The 14,112-nt window shown below is 39.7% G+C and overlaps 1 protein-coding gene across 10 annotated transcripts in view; it reads left to right on the top strand.

Annotated features, from left to right (window-relative positions):
- Nucleotides 1-14,112, top strand: part of BMPR1B (bone morphogenetic protein receptor type 1B) — a 273,903-nt gene that overhangs the window by 137,006 nt on the left and 122,785 nt on the right. The window contains exon 1 of one of the 10 annotated variants that reach the window (XM_087736654.1): nt 13,269-13,499. The exons of 8 other annotated variants lie outside the window; for them this stretch is intronic. The gene's annotated coding sequence lies outside the window, so the exon portion shown is untranslated. Of the gene's footprint in view, nt 1-13,268; nt 13,500-14,112 lie in introns of those variants that run through there. One more of the 10 variants, XM_087736655.1, reaches the window with a different exon arrangement.

The raw sequence follows: 14,112 nt of genomic DNA on the forward strand, positions 1-14,112 counted from the left end.
GAGTCAAAGTATGTATTCATTGAATAGCCATTACAGAATTAGGTCCCTAGTTGTCAAGCACCCTGATAGTGGCTTTCACAAGATACTTTATTTTTTGTAAATGTATAAGTGGTTAGAAACCTCCTGCTGGGAAGAAACGTTATTTGAAATTAACTTTCAGAATCAAACTTACAGTTCCACAATTGAGGATACTTAATGTAATTCTGTAGATGGTATACATTGTGTAAAATTGAATGACTCTTTGCACTGAGTCACAAAACCTGTGGAAGAACTGAACGCCTCCAGCAATGTCTTTAAATTCTCCGGATTTCATAAAAGCAAACTGAAGCCATGTTCATTAGTGTCTGCACAGCTCATAGACTTTCCTACTGTGCAGTGTACACAAGAGTAGCCTATGATGAGGACTGAGAACTCGAACTCAGAATGACTGCAATTTCACATACATTGCATTTGAAAATGCACTAGTCTAGATGACAGATGTTAGTATCCTTGTGTGGTTAATATAGGTTTGTCTAAGTTTTTGCTACATTATGAAAACCCTCAAGAGGTGCTTATTTTATTATTTTTCTTGGCTGGCTGAAAGGTAACACTACAGAACGCCATAGCATTTGGTCTTACTGCTTCAGTCATTGCTCAGAGAGCTCACTCAGAGTTTCTAAAGCATTTATTACTCAAAGAAAACAGCAGAAAAAATTCTGGAGGATTTCTGTCTCACCTTTCCAGTTAAAAGGGAACATAAGCCATCTTTTACAGTGTGTGACACACAATAGCTAATTCCAATACATCCATCTTCAGTTAACTTCCTTTTTTAAACTAGGAAATGCAACTACTGCCTATACAGATAAGACTTAATTCTGTGATGGCTTCATAGGATGCCTTAAGTTTCTAATTTTGGGGGAAATTCAGAGTTTTGGAGGAAAAAAATTTAAAGTTTCAGAGTCAAAAAGTAGAAATGTACTGAAAATAATTCAAATGATCTATCTTTTACTGATTAATTTGCATGCAATACTGAGATGTTGGATTCTAGCAATGTATTTCTATAACGTAATGGAAGCCTTCAGATGAGTATTGACCACTGAAAAAATGGAAGAAGCTGGTTGTGGTCTACTGTATTAGTCTTGTAGTTTACACACTCTCGCTGGAGAGACTGAATTCTGACACAACGTAAAACTTTCTACATCTAACACTGAAGTCAAATGAATCAATGCCTCTTTTTAGTTCTGCTTTATCTGATGGCTATAGAAGACAGTTGGGGCTTTGTTTTCTTTAATATAGTCATTTCTTCCTTTGTAAAGAATGCTGCCATTAGCTTTGGTATTTTTTGTGACTTTCCTGACATAGTAGTGACAAGATCGGACAGAGGGCAGTGTGGAATTAGGTGCTCATATTTTACCCTGTTCAAAACAATGTTTCCTCTTAGTTTTAAGACTGTAGATTTATGGGAAAATAGCCGGGCCATGCAATTGTGCTTTTGAGATCATTAGGAATTATTGTGAACTTACCTGGTTTCTCATCTGATATGTGTAATCAAAATGAAGTTCTCTAAAGGTGCTAAAGTTCAGGATCTCTAAGTATGGAATAAAAAAAAATCAGAATTCCTTATTGCACAATTTTTCTTGTAGTGACCACCTTCATACAATGACCGTATCTCTGCCATGCAGCAAGCACAGGCTTTCCCAAAGTAGGAATAGAAGCACCAGCTGGTAGTACCTGAGTCTTCCTAAGCATGAAAACATGACCATTACACAAACAGAAACAAGTGAACATGCAATTAGTTTGTGTAACATCTGAAAAGTCATTTTTGAGCTATTCATGACTAATACAGGAGGTATCCTGTGTGATAATGGTGGGTAGAGAGTAAGTCTACTGTTGGTAGAACTTGGAACAGATTTACGTCTGCAAGCCTCACAGGCATAGAGCTTTTTGAACCTACAGGATCAAGTAATAATCTATGTTTTGCTTTTAGCATAAACTTTTTTCCCTATTTGGCAGGAATAACCAAGGAAGAAGTCTTCATTTAAGTGAGGACAAAATTCGCTCATTCATCATAGGGAAAAAATAACACAATGTACCATGAAAACAGAGATGGAGATTCTCATATCGTAATGAGATTTTATATAAGGTGTTTGAATGTTTGTAAAGGCAGAATATGTTAAGGTAGTTTTCAAAAGATTTAAAAATAATCTTGCAGACCTTTAAAGCTATTTTGTGGTTTCAGAACTTTTGGCATGATTTACTGTGTCATAACTGATGTAATAAAAGAAAACAGAATGAGATGCTTTTAAAAATACACAGAATATTTGGAATGTTTTTCATTATTTAAACTGGTTTATAGTTGCAAAAATCCAGGCTTCTGAGCACAATTCAGATTTTAGTGTCTGCTACAATCTTTCAGTTTTATAATGTTACTGGAAATATTTTTTCCTTATAATACTTTTCTTGCTGATAGATGCATTCCTTTTTTCCTTCCCAAATAACTTGAATCTTTCACACTATTTGTTTTCTTTTTTTAAGTTACTTCATTCAGCAGGTTTTTCTTTTTTTTTAAGTCAGACTGGGTGATTATGAAACTTTGGTATTATTCATCTTGCTAAAAGGGGATTTTGGAACTGTACTGGTCCATACTGTTCATCTACAGTTCTGTCTCTCCCACGGGGATTATTTTATCTAACTACAACACCCTTTTAAAATTTGAAACTGTTGGCATATTTTAAGTAAGCCTATTATCTTTGATTAATATTAGATGTAGTATCTAGATTTAGGGCTAAACAGATTGCATTTTAAGACTTTGAGCTTAAGTGATGTAGTAACAACTGTCTATTAAATTGCAGACTTGCTGGGTATGCAAAATGTAAGTAAAAAAGCCGCAGTAATACATTCACATTTTTCTTGAGCTATCATTCTCCTTTCACTAACTGCAGGCTGTGATTCAGCTAAACCTTGCACATGTTTAACATGTTTTTTGCATGTTGTGGTTTGTCCCATCAACTTCAGCAGTCAGAGTAGGAAAGGACCTAGAAATGCAGAGTTGGCATTTCCTCCAAAGCTCTCTTGTTACTGAAAATTTTGTTGGAGGCTTTTGGATACTCCAGAAAATATTAGGGTGACCCAAATTAGCATCCATTTCTTCTACATTATACACACTCTAGCCGTGAGATTTTAATGTAAGTTATCATTTCTAACACTGGGACACAGGAGACTTCTTTTTTTTCTTGAGTAATTATCGTGGTTTAGCTCCAGACAGCAACTAAGCACCACACAGCCACTTGCCTTCCCCCAGCCCCAGTGGGATGGGGGAGAGAATCAGAAGAGTAAAACTGAGAACAATTGTGGGTTGAGATAAGAACAGTTTAATAATTGAAATGAAATAATATTATAATAATAAATAATTGTAATGAAAAGGAAAATAACCAAAAGAGAGAGAAATGAAACCCAAGACAGACAAGCGATGCAAATGAAAAACAATTGTTCACCACCAACTGACCAATGCCCAGCCTGTCCCTGAGCAGCAGCCATGCCCTGGCCAACTCCCGCCAGTTTATGGACTGAGCATGACGTCATATGGTATGGAATAGCCCTTTGGCCAGTTGGGGTCAGCTGTCCTGGCTGTGCTCCCTCCCAGCTTCTCGTGCACCTCCAGCCTTCTCGTTAGCCGGCCAGTATGAGAAGCTGAAAAGTCCTTGACTGCTTAGCAACAACTAAAACCTCAGTGTGTTATCAACATTATTCTCATCCTAAATCCAAAACACAGCACTATACCAGCTACTAGAAAGAAAATTAACTCTGTCCTAGCTGAAACCGGGACACTAATGAAGCGAAAGGGGACAGTCATGATGTTTGCCGGGTGATGAATGACAATAATTTGGTTTTAATCCTTGTGGGGTATTGGGCTAAATTTTTAGTTGACAAAGAATCAGGATAATAAGCACTCTCAATGTAAAAAAAAAAAAAAAAAAAAAAAAAAGATATTGGATAAAAGTGTTTCTTAAACTTAAGGCAAACTTTGTAGTTCCCATATTGTGGAGAATGGACCTTGTATTTGGGAAAACCTTGTGTCCTGGTGAATTGAAGGAATGTTGCTTGGAGTCAAAAACCAAACTCCTTGTCTTTTCCAACAGATGAGATCTGACAAGGTATTTTATGCTGTCTGTGGATTTTAAGAGGTTCTATTGACATTTTGTTAAAAAAAAATTAGGATTTTTTTCTTGAATATTTCGCTAACGCTGTTGTTCCTCCCTTGCACCCCTCTAACACTCGTCCACTCAGTGCTGTCAGACTTTTCCAGCATGTTATGCTCTCATTTTTTGTCAGCTCGCTGCTCTTGTATCGTCTGATATCAGTGATGCTGGTTTTGTGTGCTTCATCACCTGTGTTGTAAACCCTTTGCATGTGCAATGCCAGATAAACATATTGTTAAAATACTAGCCTTCACTAACAGAAGTATTTGTGGTATCCTCTTGCTGTTGTTTACATGTCTCCTTTTGCTTTTGTGTGGAATAGTAGTGATGTGGTGTGGTAAAGTGATGCTGCATATTTGTTTCCAGAAGTAGAGGGATGTGCACATTTCGTTAAAATTATAGGCTTCTCCTGTATAATTTCCAAAAAATCTAAGATAATTCTCTATTTTACAGATGTAGATGTCCAAGAATATCTTTTGAGCTTATACTACACGTAAAGCTATGATAAATGATTGAACTGCTTGCTCAGTTTTATTAAACCACTGTTTGGTTTCTGGTTGTTCAGGGATTTATTTGTGGTAGCTTAAAAGTTTGATGGAATGATATTATGAAACCGTCATGTACATCATTGAGGATGAGAGCTGTGTGCAGGAGTTTTATGACCGAGAAACTTCTAATGAGCAAAGTAGTTGGAAGACTTTGCATCTGGCAGTTCACCGAGGCTTAGCAGTTACCCCAAATCATCAAAATGTATTTTCATTTAAAGGCAAAAGGTTTCTGTAGTATCAATGAAGAGCTTCTAAGCCAAGGTTTTATAAACAGTGTCCATTGAAACAAAGTCCACTTCAGTACTGGTGTATTACTAATGATAAACTTAGTTTTTCAAGCTGTACAGGAAAAATAAATAAATCATATGAAAGGAGAGCCTTAACTCTGTGAACAAGGTACTAGGAGCACTTCCAAAAGCTGTTATTGGTGTAAGTAGTGAGAGTAAAGCAGTAAGAGTTAACATATCTTTCAATAGATGCAGGAGATGAAATTCCTGTTTGTTAAAACTTCTCCCCTTGACTGAACTGCAAATGGGTGGGTGAGCACTGGCCATGACCTCGGTGGTAACCTCAAAGGTGTGCGGGGATGCTAGCCACTGGATTATGCCAGGCTGTGCCAGTGGCTGCAGAAGCTGCATCGTCTTAATCACACAAGCTTGATGGTCCTGTAAGCCTTGGAGCAGACTTAAATTTATGTATAGATAACATCCTGGGGAAAGCGTGGAGGAGCAAGGAAAATTTCATGGTCGTAAGCTACCTTAAAAAGACACGGATTTTGAGATAAAACAAACTTCTGTTATCTCTTAGTGGTTAATGATGCAGTTTACGTTTTACTTGGGTAAAAACTCCCAGTTAGGCCATCTAAGGCTTTGATTAAAGGCAGGACGTTTATCTGCATTTGTGGTGCCTGTCCCACAGTGTACGCTGAGGGCATGCATCAAATACAGAATTGTTTGTGCCGGTCTTGCCAACTTCAATTTCCCTCAGTTTTCCACTTGAAGGCACCTGTCTCCTAACAGTCCAGTTTCTATGGGGGTTCATAGAGATGGTGATTCTGCTTTTCAGAAGGATTTTTAAACTTTGAAACTCACACTTATTGCAGGGCACTGCTGTGGATTCCTGCCTCAGTGATGCCTCATGCTTACTGTCATGCTGTGCATAATTATGAAATACTAATTTGGGCACCAAATACCTGACTACTGACAGAAATTTTGAGAGGCGACATTAATGTGTGTTTTTCATCACACTGTGAATACCCACATAGTCTTAATGCTCTTGCATGAATTCTATGACGAACACACACCTTCTTCAATGTGGAGAGCTTGTTTTATAGAAAATGTTTTTGCCAAATTTTTTGACATCCACGTTACCTGGGAATTAAATTCTGTCATCATAGTTAGATGGTATGTTGATGTGCGCTGTAAGGGGGCTGAAACGCAAGTGCTTCCTCCTTCTTCTCCCTCCCCCATTTTTCCACCTGCTTGCAAAAAGCTGTAACTTTTTTGTTTTTTTCAGATGAGCCTCATAATTACCCTTCTGTGCCTGATCTGGGCCTGCAGGAAAGGCCTGCAGCATCTGTAAAGCTGGCAGCAGCACGGTATTTCCAGGGAGGCGGGGTGGGGAGCCAGTCCATGGCTTTGTCTGAGCAGCTGAGAACTTCATCTGAGCCATGCCGCGGTGTACAGTAACACCGACCTGTGCCATCGGCAAGGAAAGCACTGAGCAAGTGTTGGGGCCAGTATTTATAGACCACTACGTAGCAGTCCTGGAAAGAGGAACAGAGAGGGAGTGCGAGAGAAATCTTGGCTGAACTGAGGGCAATTTTATTTCAGGTTTCTGTTATTTAAGCAACATTAAATAAATCCCCCTTGTCAAGTTTAATCTGCTCTTGGTGAATCATAGCAGCCCTGCTTCGTGTTATGACCAGGTGGAAGCAACAGATTTAAAACAAGACATTGGAGGGTAAGTAATTGATTTAGTGTCACTTTTCCCTCCAGCGTCCCAGCCAGCTCGCTGCCCTTGGAGGGCCCTGCATCAAGAGCTCAGCGCATGTTGTGACTGAGGCGTAGTGCTGCCTGCTGTGTAAGGATGTTCTGCGTGCGGGGATTTTGTATACAGTTACAGAGGAATATCAGATTGTTTCTTCATTTAGCAACATGCTTGAAAAGGTCAGTTAGCATCAGAGAAGAAATACACACAGTCTACTTCCACTACTTGAAAGTAATGAGGGTAGTTTAAAATACTCTCTGTTAGTAATGTCTAGGTAGCATTTTAAAGCATCCATTTCTTGATGCATGTAGATGCATGTACTTGCATGGCAAGCCTGCTATCCTATATGCACTGCTTTTAGTAGCAGAAAACAAGAAGTTCTGCTCAAACTTCTGTCTGCTGTTATATTAGTGATTGGGGTCAATACTGCAATAACTGTGGTTTTCTAAGAGGAGCAGGACAGTAGTTAATGGATGTTCTTGCATACCTTGGTTTAAAAGATTAAAAAAAAAAAAAAAAGGTGGGGAGGCGAGTGGGTTATGAGGATAGAAAAATTCCTCCTCCTCCGTGAATTGTTCAAGGTGACATAGAACACACACCCCTGCAGGATATTCCCTGATAACGGGAGGGAAATGAGTGTTTACAGCAAGCTGTTAGAACCATGGTGAAAGAGAGATTCACCCTCGCCTACCTTCACACAGGCAGCTCCCTACAGCTTTTGAAAAATGAACCTTTTTCCATTACTCACAGTATCTTTTTCAACAGCCTCCTCAATGCATACAGGCTGCTGAGTTCATTAGTCGTCTTTGTTTGCATATTCTAGGGTGTAATTTTAAAAGCCAGGTTACCTAAAAAGGGGATAATTCTTCTAAAACTCTCTCCTGGCAGCAACATGTGAAATCTGTACAATTCAACATTGATGTTTACTATGGTTAGCTCAGAGGAGATTAATATGTTGCTTAAAGAACACAGCGTTTCCCTGAATGAAATTTATCAGTTGACAGGCCTGGAATTACTTCTTTAAGTTAAGAAAATATAGATTTTGGCACCGGTTGAAGATTTTTGGGGGTGAGTGGGAGGGTGGCTTGCAACTCCAGAGGGTGTTAGACACATACTGAATATGTGTTGAAAACAAAAGTGTGTTAAAATAACTTTAAGCTTGAGGCTCAAACTAGCAAATAAAAGGAAATGCAAGATAGGGCTCACGCTAGATCCTGAACTTTACTTGTTAACACCAAAGTTTTGCGCTCACAGGGCATGTAATGTAAGCCACTATCCACCAGTTTAAGACTTACCATGTAAAGGATAAGAACAGTGGTGGTTTCCAGATAAGAAAAGCAGTCTATATGAGAATGTGTAGAAAAACATGTATGTATTTAATGATCATGATGATCGTTATTTCCTATGTGTATCATATATTCCACATTTCGGTGAGAACACTTGTTATCACAAACACTAGAAACATTAAGAAACTACTTTGGGAAATGCAACAGGCGAGACAGAAATGTGTGTTATATGGACAATTAACACTAATAAAACTAATCTGCTGGGAAATTCTCTCATTATGGAGCTATTCCACTACATGGGCATTGGAGAGGAAAAAAAAAATAAAAAAAAAATTAGCTGCCTTCTCTATAAAATTCACTGGTTCGAACAGCACTGTCATATCTCTTTGCGATTTATGAATAAATGATAAATGCAAGCTGAAACCTCCTATTTTTTCCCTCTGCCTTACCCATATTTATCTCTGCTTCTGTTTGAAGGTGATACGTGTGTTCTTTTTTCTAGCATCTTGGCCAAAAGGCAACTTATAGGAAGTGAGAGAAAGTATAGTTGTTGAAAAGGGCCTTAGCATGGTGTATTTGGACACAGTAAATGGCTAGGTGTTAGTCCACATCCTCAGAGTTGCATTGTTATGACTGTACATCCCTAGATGATCACAGCCTTGACAGTTTTTATTATTACTGTATTTTACTATTACTGTGTCCTTTACTACTATAGGCATACAAATGATTTATGATTGGTGAACTTGCATGGTTCTTACATAAACTGTTCTTGAGTTAACTGCCTGTGTGTATATCATTACCCTGTGTTAATGTGGCTTATCTGTTGGTAACAGGTAAAAAAAAAAGTCTCTCATTTATAACCAGGGACCGTAAACTGCAAGTGTGTACAGTCTTGTGGAGTAGCTGATGCAGAATGGTATCCATCCAGCCTTACAATGAGGTAGGTTGTTTACTTTCCCATATAATTTAGGAAAACACTTTCTACTTTGCATATTTAAGTGACATTCAAGGGAAGTTGTGGAGAATAATGTCAGGATTGCAGATATTGCTGGTCTCACCCCAGGGGAGAGAATAGCCTCTGAGCTGAATTTGACCTGTTCTTGAAGATCGTGGTATAACCACAGATGAGCTCTGTAGGTATTTTTGTTCTTTGTGATGAAGTTTTCTTGACCCTTCCTAAGCCCCACAGAGAGATGCTTTAATGGCATGTTAACCTACTGATCAGTGAACTCTGTGCTAATGGGTCATGTTAGAGGCAGAGATTTTCTCTCCGATAGCTGGGATTATCCATGGAAACTCCAATTACCGGCTGGGGTGAGAAAAGTCACACGCTGCCTCTTTAGCATTTGTGTCTGTAGGAATTGTAACAGCATTGGGTGTTGCAGGGGTTAATGTTGGGGCTTTTTGACTATTGTTAATATGCCTAGGAGGGCTGTCATGGGGTTACCTGCTAGGATGGGATGAACTCACAGGCTGAATGAGGCTGAAGTTGTCTTCCAGAGCTTTTATGATACGGATGGCTAGGAAGGCTTCACAGGAAAGGACAGTTGGGATAACCTTTTTTATGATGCCCCCCCCCCCCCCCCCGCCATTAATAATTGGAGTAGGAGCAAAGACATAGAAATACATTAGTGGGCATCGCTCTGTCTCTTCAGGGCCATGTTGTGTTTGGGGTTGGATGTGGGTTATCTTTGGTTTTTTGAATGTCAAAAGTCAGCCTGCCCCTTTTCTTAGTCATTCTGGAGCTTGAAACTCATTGTAGAACTTCAGCTTTAGCAGCTGTGTTTCCAGAGATGCTGTAAACTGGGATGTTTGCTTTCATGTTGTGTTTGCTTGCTACTTAGCTTGCTCTCATGTTCTATTTGAGGAGTCCCCATCAGAATGAGGTAATCAGGTTGACACAATAGCATCATCCATGCTCTGCATTCATGGAGGAAATGAGATTATGGTGTAGCCAAAAAAAGTAGATGTGAAAAAAGGAAGGGAGGAATAGACTAAAAAAAAAAAAAGTATGTATGTGTACATGTAAATGTAACTTCATAGAAATAGGTGCATGCCTTGGTTGAAGGTAGTCTTTTGGAGTCCTTGCGGAAGGGATGCTGCACATATCACGTAGGTAGTCCCTGGGGGTTTTGGTGATTTATCAGGGCAGGGAGAGGACTGAGCATGATTTCTGACGTTATTTCTAATGGTGGTATGCCAATATGGGAGCTTTGCTCATAACACATCAATTTTGAAGACATTTTAATTGTGAAAGCTGTCTTGGATCTGGGGATGAGTTTCTAGTCAGGACCAGAACTACAAAGACCATTATCTTAAACAGCTGGTACCTGATGGAGAGAGCACATATGTGGGTAGTGAAGGGTGCAGGTTTAATCTCATGGGTTTGCCTGATGCAGGTTAGGGATGTGGGCCCTTGTTTCCCACACTGTAGCTGAGCACTTCCCACACTAGCCTATGAAATATCGAGAGCTTCTCAAGCCTCTCCACCCAAGGCTATTTGTCTTTGTACATATGCCGAGACGCTTACTGGACTGGGGACTCAGACCTGGATCTCCCATGTTGTAAGTGACTCTTCTAACATCTGGGTTATTGAGTCATTCTGTGTCTTGTGATCTGTCTTATGAAATACTAATTTTTGTGTGCAAAGTCTATAATTCAGAGCCAGTCTATTAGGTATTCTGGAATAATATTCTTTCTTTCCCTCTGTGATTTTTGAGGAAATTGTTTTGAAAGATCTTGGTTTCAAGAGATGGAAGAGTAAAATCTCTCTCTTTTTTTCTTTTTTTTTTTTCTTTTTTTTTTTCCAAAAAATACTACTTTCCATCAGATTTCTTGACCATCTCTACTAAGCCATCCCCTATTCAGACTTCATCTTGGGGCAAACTGTTTCCTAGTAATATAAATTGCAGTATTTATTTTCATCTTCAGGTTGGTTTCCTCTGCATTGTTTTGTTCTTTTTAAAAAATATATGTCCCCATGCAGAGATGGGAAAATGGGCATAAATTTCCTTTTTATGCCAGTGTCACCTCAGTTGTGATACTTTTTAGTGTCAGAAGAGTGGCACCTGCATCTTTGCATTGTCATAGCTTGCTGGTGATGCCTTTGGGAGCTCTTCAGGTTTTTTAATAAACCTGAGAGCAAATAAAAAAAAAAAAGCAGAAATGCACTTATGCAACCAAAGAAAACCGTTTATGTTTTGGGAGTCAGTGCTCTTTCCATATTCAAGTAAGCTCCTGTTTCGCTCCCATTTTTCCCAGAAGTGATTCTGCCTTTTCTATTCCTTCCACCTTTGAATTTACAGCTGGGCATATTATTTTCCTAACCTGAAAACTTTCCTAATCAGAACTTTTGAACCTTGCCTGCAGGTGTCCCATACAGCAATGTTATTGGCATGATGCCATGGATATTTAAAAACTGAACTGGCATTGGAATTTACTCCTTGAATGGGTAGCAAGTATTGGATTTTGCAGTTTGATTTGTATTTGCAAATCACTACCAAGTGCTGCTTATCATTGATTTTTGTCTATGGGTGAGAAAACTTTAGTTAAAGTGGCTACATCAACAACGTTATGTATAGACACCATGAGAGTATTTAATGTCCGAGGGAAATGCTGCTTAGCCTGAGAGCAGGTGCACATTCAACAACATGTGTGTTTACAGAAGACTGTATTTGTGGGCACTAAGTCCCTTGATCACTGACCTTTATCTTTTTCCTTGCACACAGGAAGTCCAGTCTTATTTGAGCAAGACTTATTCGCTTAACCAGTGCTCATTTAGGCAGACCAAGAATGCAGAGAATTACATGTGGTCGCTTGTTAATGTTGGTTTAGAAGTAGCATTTGCAGTGTGAACAGTCCTTTCAAGTTTATCTTAGTCTATGACACGATATGTGAGTACTTACAACATGAAGAAGGCTCAAGTTTCTATGCTGCTTTAAAAAAAAAAAAGTGTTTTTTTGGTCTACTGCTGCTTCTAATTTCTTTGTAGTGTTCAATATTTGTGTAAAAATTATATATATTGTCATTGCTAACACTTTTCTGTGGTTTGGAGTTAAACTACTGAGTACTGGTAGCCCCAGACACATCTTGAAATCTGATCTAGATTGACATTCTTGTATTTTAGGAGTTACAAATGCACAAAACCTCCTTAACTATACAGAAAGAAGCGTTTGGGGAGAGAGCTGGAGCTTTTAATGTGCTTTTTAGTTTAGATGCTGTCTTTCATATTGGCTAATATGGGCAGACTTTTAACATGGATGACTTCAACAAAATAACAGTGCTTCAAACAGTGGCCATGCAGAGGAAGAACCAGGCAACTGCTCTATGTTCTAAAATGCAAATTGAAAGTTTTCAGCCTGTTGCTTCCTATGTCAAACTGCAGAGGACAAAAATATTCTGATTTTTCTTAGTCCTTTGCAGCCCACATTGTTACTTGGCCCACAGGCCATATGTTTGAAATATCTCTCTTAAGGTCAGCATACCCTTTACTTAGACTTTGCACTATGTGCCAGGGCACTGAAGTGGGACCATGGTTTCTGTAAAAATTAAAATAAGCCACTGAATCGTAGTTGTTTACTGTATTTCATCCCACCTCAGAAAGCGTAAGTGTAAAGTGTGATTTTTTTAATTAACAAGCACATTGTCCCAGTGCTTTGACTTGGAAAATTACATATCAGTATCTAGACAGTTTAGCAGACCATTCATTTCTTCCTCTAAGCCATAAATAATATCTTTCAACTTCCCAGGAATGTTTTTCTGCTTACTTTTAGTGGTCATGGGTACATATGAAGTATTAATGATCAAGGTAAAATAAATGAAGGATGGTAATTGAATAAGGGTATGCCATTTGCTAAACAAAACAAAAAACCCAACCTTTTCAATCCCTGCATCTCCTTTACTTCATCACTACAATGGCTTGTCATGACATCCAGCAAGAGTTTTGCCTGCTAACCTTGAAATGTATCTTTGTGTTTATTGTCAGGACCTTGCTGGCAAATTGAGCTTGACAATGAGATGGTGAAGGCGGGGGGAAGCGAGGTGACCTGGGACACACAGTTCTGCTAAAACCTTTCAAGGTCCGTAGAGTGCCTTTTCCTTTCCAGTGAATCAAATTACCAACTGGGCGGCTAGTTTGGTTAGCTAATCATTAATGTGGGACCTGTGAATTATGGAGTTTGTAACCCTTTCTCTTGCTAATTAATTTTTTTTTTATATGCTAAAATACTCTTCCTCCTGATACTGTGAGAGCCTTTAACAGAGGCAAGTGCACTGAAACCTGGCCCAGGTTGTCCCAGAGGTGGAGTGCCCAGCCTTTGCCCAGAGCCCCGCTGTCGCCTTGGCTTGGAGGAAACCAGTTCTGCCGGCACCCTCTCGTGCCCAGCGAATTTGGGGACTGGCCCACAGTAGGTGCAGTTGGTGGGCAGCCCTTTGCAGCCCTGAGGGTTAGACGGCAGCTGCCCGGGGGCTCCTGGTGCCTGCGGAGGTGAGTGTGCAAGGTGAGATGCTATGCTGTGCCCTTCATTTGGGATGTTTTTCACTTGGGATAATTCTTTTCTCCTTGTGCTGAAAAGCACGTCTAATGGGTTTGATGTGTATGTAGCATTGTAGTTTGGTTCCTTTAGTAGACATGTGGCCTTCAGTGATCTTGTGCCAGTAAGAGCGGGGCCAGGTAGGTGCCAGCTGATGTTCATCTCTATTCCTTCTTCACACTGCTTGTCTCCTCCACATGTAGTGCACAGCATCACCGTGGGTTTGACAGTAGCTTTTATCTCATGTTTTCTCAGCATCATAATGGAATGAATTTGGAAAGATTACCCTTGTGTTTGCTCAGGCCTGCCTTGTCTCAGCCAGTCTCTGTCAGGTTCAAACCTGGTGTCCTTCTCCTCCATGTTCAGAGGGGCTGTCGGAGCACTTCTCCTGCATGTCCCTGGCCCTGCAGCTGTGCTGCTTTGGCTTCACAGCCTGTCCCTCTGAAAGCAGTGTCGTGTGAGCGGAGGCAGCAGTGCGGGCTAGCTGGCCTTTGCTCTCTCTCAAACCCCATCCTGCTTTACTTCCCCAAAAGATGAAGAAACGCATGTATGGTACTAGATTTTTGCTTTATTTTATACC

Source organism: Nipponia nippon, unplaced genomic scaffold (assembly GCF_047370975.1).
Source record: "Nipponia nippon isolate SJK-2023a ecotype South Korea unplaced genomic scaffold, ASM4737097v1 scaffold_6, whole genome shotgun sequence".
NCBI classification, from domain to species: domain Eukaryota; kingdom Metazoa; phylum Chordata; class Aves; order Pelecaniformes; family Threskiornithidae; genus Nipponia; species Nipponia nippon.